The 10,477-nt window shown below is 42.4% G+C and overlaps 1 long non-coding RNA gene across 4 annotated transcripts; it reads left to right on the forward strand.

The window, feature by feature from the left end:
• The first annotated feature begins 46 nt into the window (after positions 1-46).
• LOC116217083 lies at positions 47-10,477 on the forward strand. Of its 4 annotated transcripts, none has more exons than XR_004161021.1 (2): positions 47-342; positions 8,343-10,477. It is a non-coding gene; the product is annotated as an uncharacterized LOC116217083 (long non-coding RNA). The 4 variants fall into 4 exon arrangements; XR_004161022.1 differs by having other exon boundaries at positions 47-291; XR_004161023.1 differs by lacking the exon at positions 47-342 and adding an exon at positions 1,948-2,108.

Here is a 10,477-nt window from a genome sequence, read left to right on the forward strand (position 1 = left end):
GGGGGGGCGGGGTGGGAAAGGCGATTTCTCTGCGCTTCTGAAGCCGACAAACGGTTGGGTGCGACAGAGCGGCCTTAGCGCCGCGAGAATCGCGCTGCCTCTCGGGCCGTCTGCAGCCCCGCGCCCGGGCCGCACGGCGGGTCGTTGTGCCGCGTCCGCGAGCGGTGGGGAGAGGCGCGTCTGTGCGCTGCTCGCGTGTCCCCGCTGCGGGAACGGCTGCGGCGCTCGGGCCCCGCTGTGCGGCAGCTGCAGCGCGGAGCTTCCCAGGCACGCGGTGGTAAAAAGAGTGCGGTGCGTCTGTATGCGGGGCCTCTGTGAATGGGAAGCTGTTGAGGGAGCGACGTAAGCGCGTTTCTCTGTTTAGCTGTAACAGCCTTGCTTTGGAGGACCGGCACATCTGCTGCTGCTTTCTGAGCTGAAGTCTGGGTCTGATTTGCAGTGCTTGGGGGAAATGTTTTGATGGTCTGAGATCTGAGGAAAGCTAAATCCATCAGGAAAGCTCAGTTTTTCTCGTTCTGAAAGCAGCTAGATTGTATTCCAGAATAAGTGACGGTTTTTATGCTACTGGCAGCACATAAAGGACATGTCGAGGACTTCCAGAAACACCCTCCCTTGGGTTTTGTCTCTCAGGTGGATTTGGAGCTTTTTGATTGTCAGTAGTTTCCACAGTAATTAGCATTTACAAGTTTTCTTCAGACGTGTGCTTGGAGTGAGGAATTCTACTGAGTGTTGCTGCAGAGATGATCTTTGTGTACACTGTTTTTATTGAAGTTCTACAAAATGTTTATTGACTTTTGTGTGTAAAATGTATCAATAGCACTGAGAGGTTTCTAAGATCTGACCTGTTTGCCTTTGCTTGGAAGTGTATTCCTACACGGAGTTGTCTTCTCAATCTCCGTTCTTTTCATGGACACAGAATATTTAGTTGCCTTTTGAAGTGTTTTCCAGCCAACACACAGCACAACATTCATTTCAGATGCTGACACAGACTTGCAGGAGTAGTATTTGTGATTCTAAGTGGATGTCTCTAAAGCACATTTGAAAAGATGGAAGAAAAAACAACGCATTCTTGTGTTTCTGGTTCAGGGTTCTGATTTTACACCTCCTTAACTTGTTCAGAAAGGAGCTGGGTGGGGGCTGGTGCTGCAGCATATACTGGTGTTTGTACAGTTCAGAACATTTCTCATCCGTGACCAGATATCTAAAACCAGATTGTAAGTTTGTTTTCATCTCTATCGTTACATGTTATTTTATCGCTTGACTGCGTGTTTCCTTTCAAAGAGCAGATTAGTGAGATAAAAAAGTTTTTCAGCAGCTTTTGGCATTGACAAGAATGAGTGTTACGGGCAGTGATCCTTGTGCGTCACCTTTGGATTTCCAGCTGCTCCGTCAGTGCCAGTTGGCTGTCAGTTCATCTGCCAGTGGTCAGAGCAGCCCCAGCCTGCACACCCACCCTGTGCCAGGGGCTGTGCCTGTGGGCAGCAACGGGCTGCAAGGGCTGTTTAGAAGCAGGCACTGTGGGCATTGGGGATGGAATGTAGGAGCCGTAACTCTTTTCTCTCCTATTACTTAATGGTTCACCAAAACATTTTAAAGACAACTTGTAATCCTTAAACACGTTTAAACAGTTAATCCAAACGCTTTCTTCAGTGTTAAAGCTTTATTATGATACTCCACTGCACATGTGGTCTGATCCAGCAGATACTGAATTTTTTATGTCTTGATTTCAAAGGGCTACCCACGTGTTTAAAGGCAAACGCTTGCTGGTCTGGATATGTCGGGTGTGTCTTGTGGGGTCCACCTGTGTGCTATTGTGTTTATAGATCTGACTTCAGACGTGTCTGAAAAGCCGTTTGGGAGCAGCATGATTTAAGGAATAGTTGTTTAAAAGCAGCTCGTTTACAGAGTGAAAAAAAACTTTTTTTTTTGTATTTATACGAATATATTCCCAGCTTGTCTTCCTATGGGAACAGCATCTGATTATGAGATTTCTTTCCATGATTTCTTTTTTGTCTTTCTAGTTTGAAAACTGCATCCCTGTGAGGAGCCAGGGCTGACTCATACCACATTAAATCAGCTGTGATCAGATGCTTTTATCTCCACTGGTGGTAAAGCCTTGATGAATTAGGAGTCTTAGCCTCTAATTTCATTACTGGAGTATCGTTGTATTTCGTTGTATTGTTTTCTTTTAATAAATAATACAACAGAATTTACTTCTGTTTGCTGTAATAAGTAGTCTCAACTTCTGTGATTTATTCTCTGATATAATAAACTTTGAAGATTAAATTCTGGCATACATATATATTAAAATGTGACATAAAACCAGCATAATTTTTTTCCTGTGATGTTGCTGTGGCTTCAAGGAACTGAAAACAGTTTGATATGTATATGACAGTTTTGCATGATCCCAAATGTTGGAATCCTGTTTGTGTACTGGCCAGCACTTCGAAGCTGACCTGGCAAGTATTTTGAATTACTAAAGAAAAAAAATTTATATATATATATCACTGCTTTTATGGCTCTAAAATAATATCAAGAATGTAAACCAAAGCATCCGTATTTTTGTTTGTGACCCAGTATCTCCTAGCTGTTCCCTTCTTTATGATACTGTGTTGATACTCTGCACAGCAGACGAGGGCCTTTCTGGAAGGCAGAGTGCAGGCTGCTGGGGAGGTAGGAAAGGAGTAGGAAACAGCACAGAAGATAGGAGCTGACTAGGAAGAGTACAACATTTCTGGAAATTTGTGGTTTGCAGTGGAAGAAGGAGCTGGTAGATACATGAGCAGGCTTTTAAGATGAAAGTTGAATTTGTGGGTGCTTGCAAGTAGGATTTTGAAACTAAGCTTCTGCAGTGATTCTTTATGTAAAGCAGGTACACAAATGAAAGGACAGTAAGGATGCTGTGTAGCTGTATTTAGATGAGGTAGTGCAAAGAACAAATGTGAATCAATTAAGCTGAAGCGTGGGTAAAAACATCAAAGCATTCAAAATTGTATTGATGTAGACTTGCAAAACATTGAAAAGCCTTTCTGAAGAAGTTGTAGTGCACATTCCTTTATGTTGGTACAACAGATTCCTAGAAGGCTACAACACTTTAAAATTAAAAAATACACTTAGTTGTCAGCCCTTCTGATATGTAGATAAAGATCACTGCTCTCAAAGGAGACTTGTAGCTCTTCAGGCTGAAGATAGAGACATCAAGTTATCAGTGTGCAGTTACAGCCGTGTACCAAAATGCAGATGCTTCTGTCTGCATACATTACTGGGCATGGTGCTCTTCTCGTGAAACCAGGCACGCACTTCAGAAGGGTTTATGGCTTGAGGAACCATCATCTCACTTAAAATGAGCTGCAATATGTGAAATAGATTAAATATTAATATACTTAGATTAAATATTCCTCTTTTAAGTACAGGTGATGTAATTTGAACAATGTGAATGTTGCAACAAATGCTATTTCTGATATACAAAACTATCCATTTTTTTCAGTCTGGATGAATAACCATGTTTATTCTTGCAAAGAGCTATTACATTTTATTTCTCTTTTAAATTAGAACATTTTGTTTGCCCATTCTTGGTGTTTTAGCAGTATTAAATGCTGTATTCTCTCTAGTATGTTCATTCTATTATTTCAGAACTTTATCAGAGAGTAGGAACTTGATTCAGGAATTAAAACATTGTTTTCCCTTTTCCTTTTCATTTGGATCTAGAGCAGGCACAGACACTCTTGGCTTTACTGCAGGATAAACTGTAACTACATTGACATTCATATAAATTGATGGGGAGACAGTAAATTCAGTAGAAGTGACAAGCTGATGAGATCCATTTGTTTGAGATAATATCTGATAAAAGACTAGAAAACTTAACCTGTTCTTCAAATGTAAGCAGATTTGCTTTCTGAAAGCAGAATTCTGATTTCCTGTTAAAGATATGGTTGTTTTCTTTCAAGGGTTTCCAAAGTGCTGATGCTGAGATCACATTTGCAGTGAAGGATTCCTATCTTTGGGCATGATGTTCCATGAAAACAAAACTGATGTGTATATCTGTTATTTTAGTTGTTCATGCAACTCTGGTTGCCCTTGGAAGTTAGCCATCTGGTGCTGCTATCAGAGCAGGCTATTTTTTAAGCTGTTTCCTGCTTAAAAAGCTGCTGCCCTTAAACATACTGATACTTTATCTCCTGCACTGCTGAAAGAAAGCTCAGAAATGATCACAAGATAGCTGTCTAGATTAGCTTGCAGTTGGAACAGAGGAACATGGGTGTTTTGCTTCAAAATGTGGTATTACAGAATATTTAGCCAATGTGCCTTTTGGCTTGCAGGAGGGCCTGCTTGACCTGCTTTCGATTTGCTTGCTGAAGGGATGTTTTGTGACTTGATGCTGACAAACTTGAGTTGTTACTTTTCTGATATGAAATGATCTTCTGAGTATGAGTTGCTTTTTCTTTCTTTATGTTCTTGGTTGGTTCTCGATGCAAGGAAAGTAGTAGTTGTTCAGTGTAAAGGATTTGTCCCCTCCTTTCAGATCTGTTTAGTTTCATCCTCAGATATTAGTGTGCTGCTGTGTTTATGGGCTTCTTGACAGTAAGTAGAAGTCCTGGAGCACTTGTCCTGTAAAAACAGTCTAAGGGAGCTGGGCTTGTTCAGTTTGGAGAAGACAAAGCTCCAGGGAGACCTCATTGTGACCTTCCAGTATTTAAAGGGAGATTATAAACAGGAGGGAAATCAACTTTTTATGCAGGTAGGTAGTGATAGGATAAGGGGGGATGATTTTAAACCAAAGGAGAGGAGATTTAGTTTGCATGTTGGGGGACAAGTTTTTCATTGAGAGGTGGTGAGTTGGTGGCACTAGCTAGCAGGAGAGGCTGTGGATGCTCCATCCCTGCAGGTTTTGAGGCTGGGTTGGGCCCTGGGCAGCCTGGTCTGGTGCTGACTGAGTGATTGGCAGCCCTGCCCACAGCTAGATGATCTTTGGGGTCCTTTCCAACCCAAGCCATTCTGTGATTCTAAGTGGCATTGCAGCTCATCCCAACAGCTCCTCTAATTTTTTCCAGAGTGTCTTTTCATGAGAAGCAGCCTTTCTTCCAAGAATAGGACTGACATTCTTTTTACAGTTGTAGCAATCTGCCCATACCAATTATCATGTTCTTATTTTTCCTTTTTACTTTTTTTCTCCCCTCTTTTTTCTGCATTTTGTGGGATATTGATCTCCCTCTGAAGTAATTACTGTTAGCATTTGATCTGTCTCTTTTTGAAGTTTTGCCAGCATATTTACAGTGCCAGCATCTGTGTCCCAGTGGCTGTTTTTCCTCCTTTTTGCATTTGTTAAAAGTTTCCTCTTTGATTCTGGGAGAAGTTTTGTGACACAGATAAGATTTGAGGATGCTAATGAGCGCCATTACCCTGTGCTGCCTGCTGGTTGTTCTCATTCTGCAGTCTGACAGGGCTGTTCAGGAGCATCTGCTATATGTGCGTGTGGAGGCTGTGCTGTGGCTGTCGGTAAAAGAGTGCTGAGCTTTTAATGTGTGTTGGAAACAGCCATTAACCATTCCGAAGAACAGATCCCAGAAGAATTTGGGGGCAGGGAAACAGGGCAGCTGGCACTGCAGTTGGGCAAGTTTGAAGCTTTTGGCTTTGGAAACACAGAAGAATCATCTGTAGGATCAGCTGAGGTGGGCTGTTTCTAGATCCTTTCCTCCCCATTTCTATGTCCTGTGGGGGATGCCCAAATTCCTGTGGGAACTGAGTTCAGACAGGTAACCGTTTGGCATTTTCTTCTTGGGGAAGCAGTTGATAGGGACTGCCTGGACACTTGTAGCTTTTTTTAAGAGTATAGAATATACAAAGGCAAATTTTCTCATGCTCGGGATGAACAGTGCTCTATGCTGTCCTGCACTGGATTTTCCTCCAGCTTTCTCCTGTGTTCCTAGACCTGTATAACATAGATCATTTTTACAAGAAGGCTATAAATTCCAGGCATTTGGATTGTCCTTTTCATATACCCTGTTCATAACTCTTGTTATAACTCAAGAAGATTTATTAAGCAAACAGTTGGCCATTCTTCTGTAGAGCTCAAAGCAGCATTCCACAGCATGTTTTGAACCCTTCACCCCATCCCTTGTGAGCCCCCAGGCCTGGATGGCAGTGTGAGGAGGGCTCACCTGGGGCTGTTCCTGGCACCCCAAAACCTGCAGTTTCGGGCACCCTGCAGATGTGTTGGTTTGGAAACAGAGACTCTGAGTAACTGAACTCTGATGTCATGGCTTACAAATTGGTGCCATGTAGCTTTGCCTAGAGAAAATGACGTTTATTTCAACTGTACCTTCCCAGCCAAATCTTACTGTTTTTAATAAAATCCTTTTCTGGAGGGGGAGAGTAGGAGTTGGTGGATATTCTTTATTCCAGGTTGGTGAGAAGGAAGTTAAGCAGCTTCGTTTAGTTCTCAAATCAAAAGCTGGAGTCTGGAAATTATTTATGAATGACTTTCCCCTTAAAGATGGCCAAAGCCTTTCTGTGTGGAACAGCTCAAACTGCTTGCACACTGCTGGCTGAGACCTGCAGCTGGGCAGCTTCTGCTCGGCACCCCGCTCCTGGGGCTGCTTGCAACACAGCAGAGCTGTTGCTTTGTCAACGCGCCTTATCCTGTTCCTCCTTCTGCAGTTACCAGATGTCCTCGGGTGCTTGTGGTCAGAGTATTTCTTCACTATAAGCAAATGTGCTGGTATTGATCAGGGAAGCAGTTAAAGAAGAAAAAGTTCACTGTGCCAAAAACTGAGTGGCAACACTTCAAATTGTATGAGCAGAAACAGGGCTTAGAGCTTCTTCAGCTGCAGGGAAATTATTGAAGGTTGGAGTAACCTGTGACAAAATGTCAAAGAAGTGGCTTTTTGATAAACCTGGAAAAATGCTGAGGCAGTGCATGAAAAAATTCCACCTCAAATAGTTGTTTACCATCTCATTGTAACAAAATGTGCACATTACAGAATCGCAGAATGGCCTGGGTTGGAAGGGACCTCAAGGATCATGAATTTCCAACCCTGCTGCCACAGGCAGGGCCATCAACCTCCCCATTTAATACTAGATCAGGTTGCCCAGGGCCCCATCCAACCTGGCCTTGAACACCTCCAGGGATGGGGCATCCACAACCTCTCTGGGTAGCATGTCACCTCAGTTCCCAGCAAACAAGGTGAGGTAGTGGAGCACTGCAGCAAATGAGTTCAGCTTTTAGAGTTATCTGTCTGGTAGATGAATGCATTAAGGGTACGCTAAATTTTGCAGCCAGCTGTCTGCAGCACTTTGTAAGTGGCGAGGCTGGAGAGCAGTCTTACAAACCTTAATTTCCTTTCTTGCTTCTCTGCTCTTGAAACACTGTGTGGAAACAAACTGAGATGCATAAGTGTTGTGCAAGGTAACCTGCTGTCTGTGAATGCTCAGCCCGGTTAAATCCTGCTTGGTGGGTCTGTCACTCACTGCACCCATGTCTTTCAGCCATCTGCAGCACCTGCAGAGTGAGCAGCAGCTGTGAGAGGGGCCGTGGGCAGGGGCCTCCTACCAACGAGTGCCTTGGTGCTGGGCCAGGGGGCACAGATTGGGCCTACTGTGCTAACGTGGGCCCTGATGGAGGGACTTGTTGAGGATGGTTTCCATGTTCAATCAATCTTTTATTTCATTAATTTAAAGTATGTGGAATGTCTGCACATCTCATAGAGTTGAGGGGGGCATGCAGATATTGCTGGAGTGGTGCAGAAAGTTCCTGGCACCATCCTACTACAGCTCCACTGTTGCAGCTGAGAGCCCCCTGAGGGCTGGGTGGGATCCCCGAGTCCTGGCACTGCCCCACGGCCCTCCATCCCTGCCCCCATGCGGTTGGCATTGGCTTGTCTAGAGGTGGCTCTTTCTGTCCTCTGCAAAGGTGAAACACTGGGTGCAAAACTGAAATTCTCCGTGATGTTTTGGTTGCTTTTAGTACTCATTGTGCTTTGTTACAATAAGTAGGCTTCTGTGTTTGCTGTATTTTATTTGTTTTTTCAGTAAAGCATACTGCAACTTCCGTTTCCCTGTGCCAGGAAGCAGGAGGGTCAGGAGCTTAAAGAAGGGCTCAAAGTCTGTTACTACCTGAGTTAGGGAAATCTGATTGTCTGTGCTGCTTGTTTTAAAAAGAGGGAAAGAGATCACTTGATCGGTCAGCAAGACCACATGACAAGCAGCTGAATGTAATTAAGTGGGCAGGGAGGTGGTGTGGGCCCGCAGCTTTGCATGCCAGTGCAAGTTTTAGAGCTATTCTAGAGCTATTCTTCTAAACTACACTGTTTTGGTTTTATTTTCTTTGTTGATATTATTTACAGATGATTAATGCCTCTTTCTGCATGACTATGGTATTCAAGAGATCTGGACTGGATCAGGAAACTCTGTGCTGAGGTACACCTGGAGAGCTACAGGTCCACTTACAGCTGTTAAGCATAGGTATGTGCATATTTCCTCTTTTATTTATTTCAGTAAGATTGATTGCAGTATTTTTCTTGAGCTGACAGTTGTCCTGTACCAACTGTTACTGTGTTAAGAGCTTTGAAACAGTGTTTTTGACATTGTGATGCTGTGATGGTGTTGATTTGAGATACCTGATTTAGCATAGTGCAATCTTGGTGGTCGGAGGAAAAAGTAAATTTAAAATTGTAGAGTATGCTGATTTGTGTAAAACATAGCTGCAGTTTCAGCATTTAAAACCAAAGCCTCTTCAGTACATCTTGTGTTTTTTTGCTACCTGGTTGTGGCAATTGGCACATATTTGGGGCGTGGGCCCTTCTCACTGAAGTTAATTGGAAAGATTGGGGCAGCGATGGTAGTAACATCGGCAGAGGACTCAAACCAGGGTACAGAGAGAGGAGAGCATTCCTACTAGGATGGTATCAAAGCTTAAAAGCAAAAGAAACAAACAAACAAAAAAAATCAACACAGATTATGATGTTTTAATTTTCTTGTTAGACGACTGACATGCTGCTTGTAGTTCATAGCTGTGTTAGTTTGGGCTCGCTGAGTTAGATTTCATTCTTCAGTAGGAACACTGGAAATAAATCAGTCTGAGGTAGAGACAAAACTGGCTATGCTTATCAATAAGATTAAAATGACTGCAGTGGCCAGTGTCAGGATTCGATAACAAAAGGTGCCATTTCTGATCTCAGGCAGTCAGCCTGCATTTCCCACTCCATTATGCCAAACAGGGCAGAATTAGACCTTTGATGATAAGGTATGTTGTGCAAATAACATCTCATGATACAAACAATATAACTCAGTATTTGTAAATGTTGTTTTGCTCAACCCCCTCCCCCCCATATTTATTCTCATGTTCTCATTAACTTAACTTATACTTAATAAAGTGATCCTTTAGCATGGTGGATTTTTAACTGAGTTGTGCACCACTGTGTTTGTTCTCATGTGTAATAAATGTGTTGATAATAAAAGGAATAAAAAAGTATGCTACATAGACTGGCATTTTTAATTAATGAAGTAAAATGGGCTGCAAGGAAACATGAGAGCTTATCTAGTTTGTACTCCTTTCAGTCAGATAGTAAATGGTTTCAGTCTTAATTATGTTAAAGACACTTTGGGATGGGATAATATTACTGTGTTTTGCTTTTGTGCCCCTGTGATTTGGTCGTTCCTTGCCACCCCAAGCATGAGTTTATAATCAGATGTCCTTTCTAGCCTGGATGTCAGCGTTCTTCTAATTGTGGACTGAATTTCCAGTTTTTTGCAGACTGTGACTAACCATGGAGGAGCTGTTCAGAGAACAGGCAACAGTAGTTTCCTTCATGTCTGTGGGAAGGTCACAAGATTTTTCCAAGGTTGTAATTGATATTTAGCACAGTCTATCTTAAGATGATTTTTCTAGTCCAGATCATCAGCCCTTGACTTGCATTTATGGGAGAAAAGTGATGAATACATCAGTGCAGCCACACAAATAAGCTTTCTTGCTATTTCCATATAGGCATCTACAGTATATGGAAAAGCTTATATAAAATAATAGGGGAAGGATTTCTGTAAGCACTGATGCTGACTTTGTGTTATTTATTTCTATGCTGAACTGGAAAGGAGTCTTTGTCACAGTTGCCTCATTGTAGTGTGTTGTTGAATAATGCTTTTCATTTCTTGCATTATAACTGCATTTTGAATATTTTGTCTTATAGAAACACTTATAGAAATTGCTGTAAGGAGTTAGTCTCATAGTGTCAGTTGTTTGAGAATTAAATTTTGATATTGAGGTTCTGCTGTATAGAGCAAAGCAATATTCTAGTGCATGGTGCTGCCTCCCTCCCTCCCCATCCTTCCCATGGCTTTGGAAATGACATAGCACTACTTTAAGCAAAACAAACTGAGTAACCTTAAGCCAGGTGAAGACAAACTTGGAATCTAATTCAACTGGATTTTTAAAAGAATGGCATCAAAGACAAAGTGTAGGTATTTTTTTCCTTTTAAAAAATAT

Source organism: Meleagris gallopavo, chromosome 12 (genome assembly GCF_000146605.3).
Source record: "Meleagris gallopavo isolate NT-WF06-2002-E0010 breed Aviagen turkey brand Nicholas breeding stock chromosome 12, Turkey_5.1, whole genome shotgun sequence".
NCBI lineage: Eukaryota > Metazoa > Chordata > Aves > Galliformes > Phasianidae > Meleagris > Meleagris gallopavo.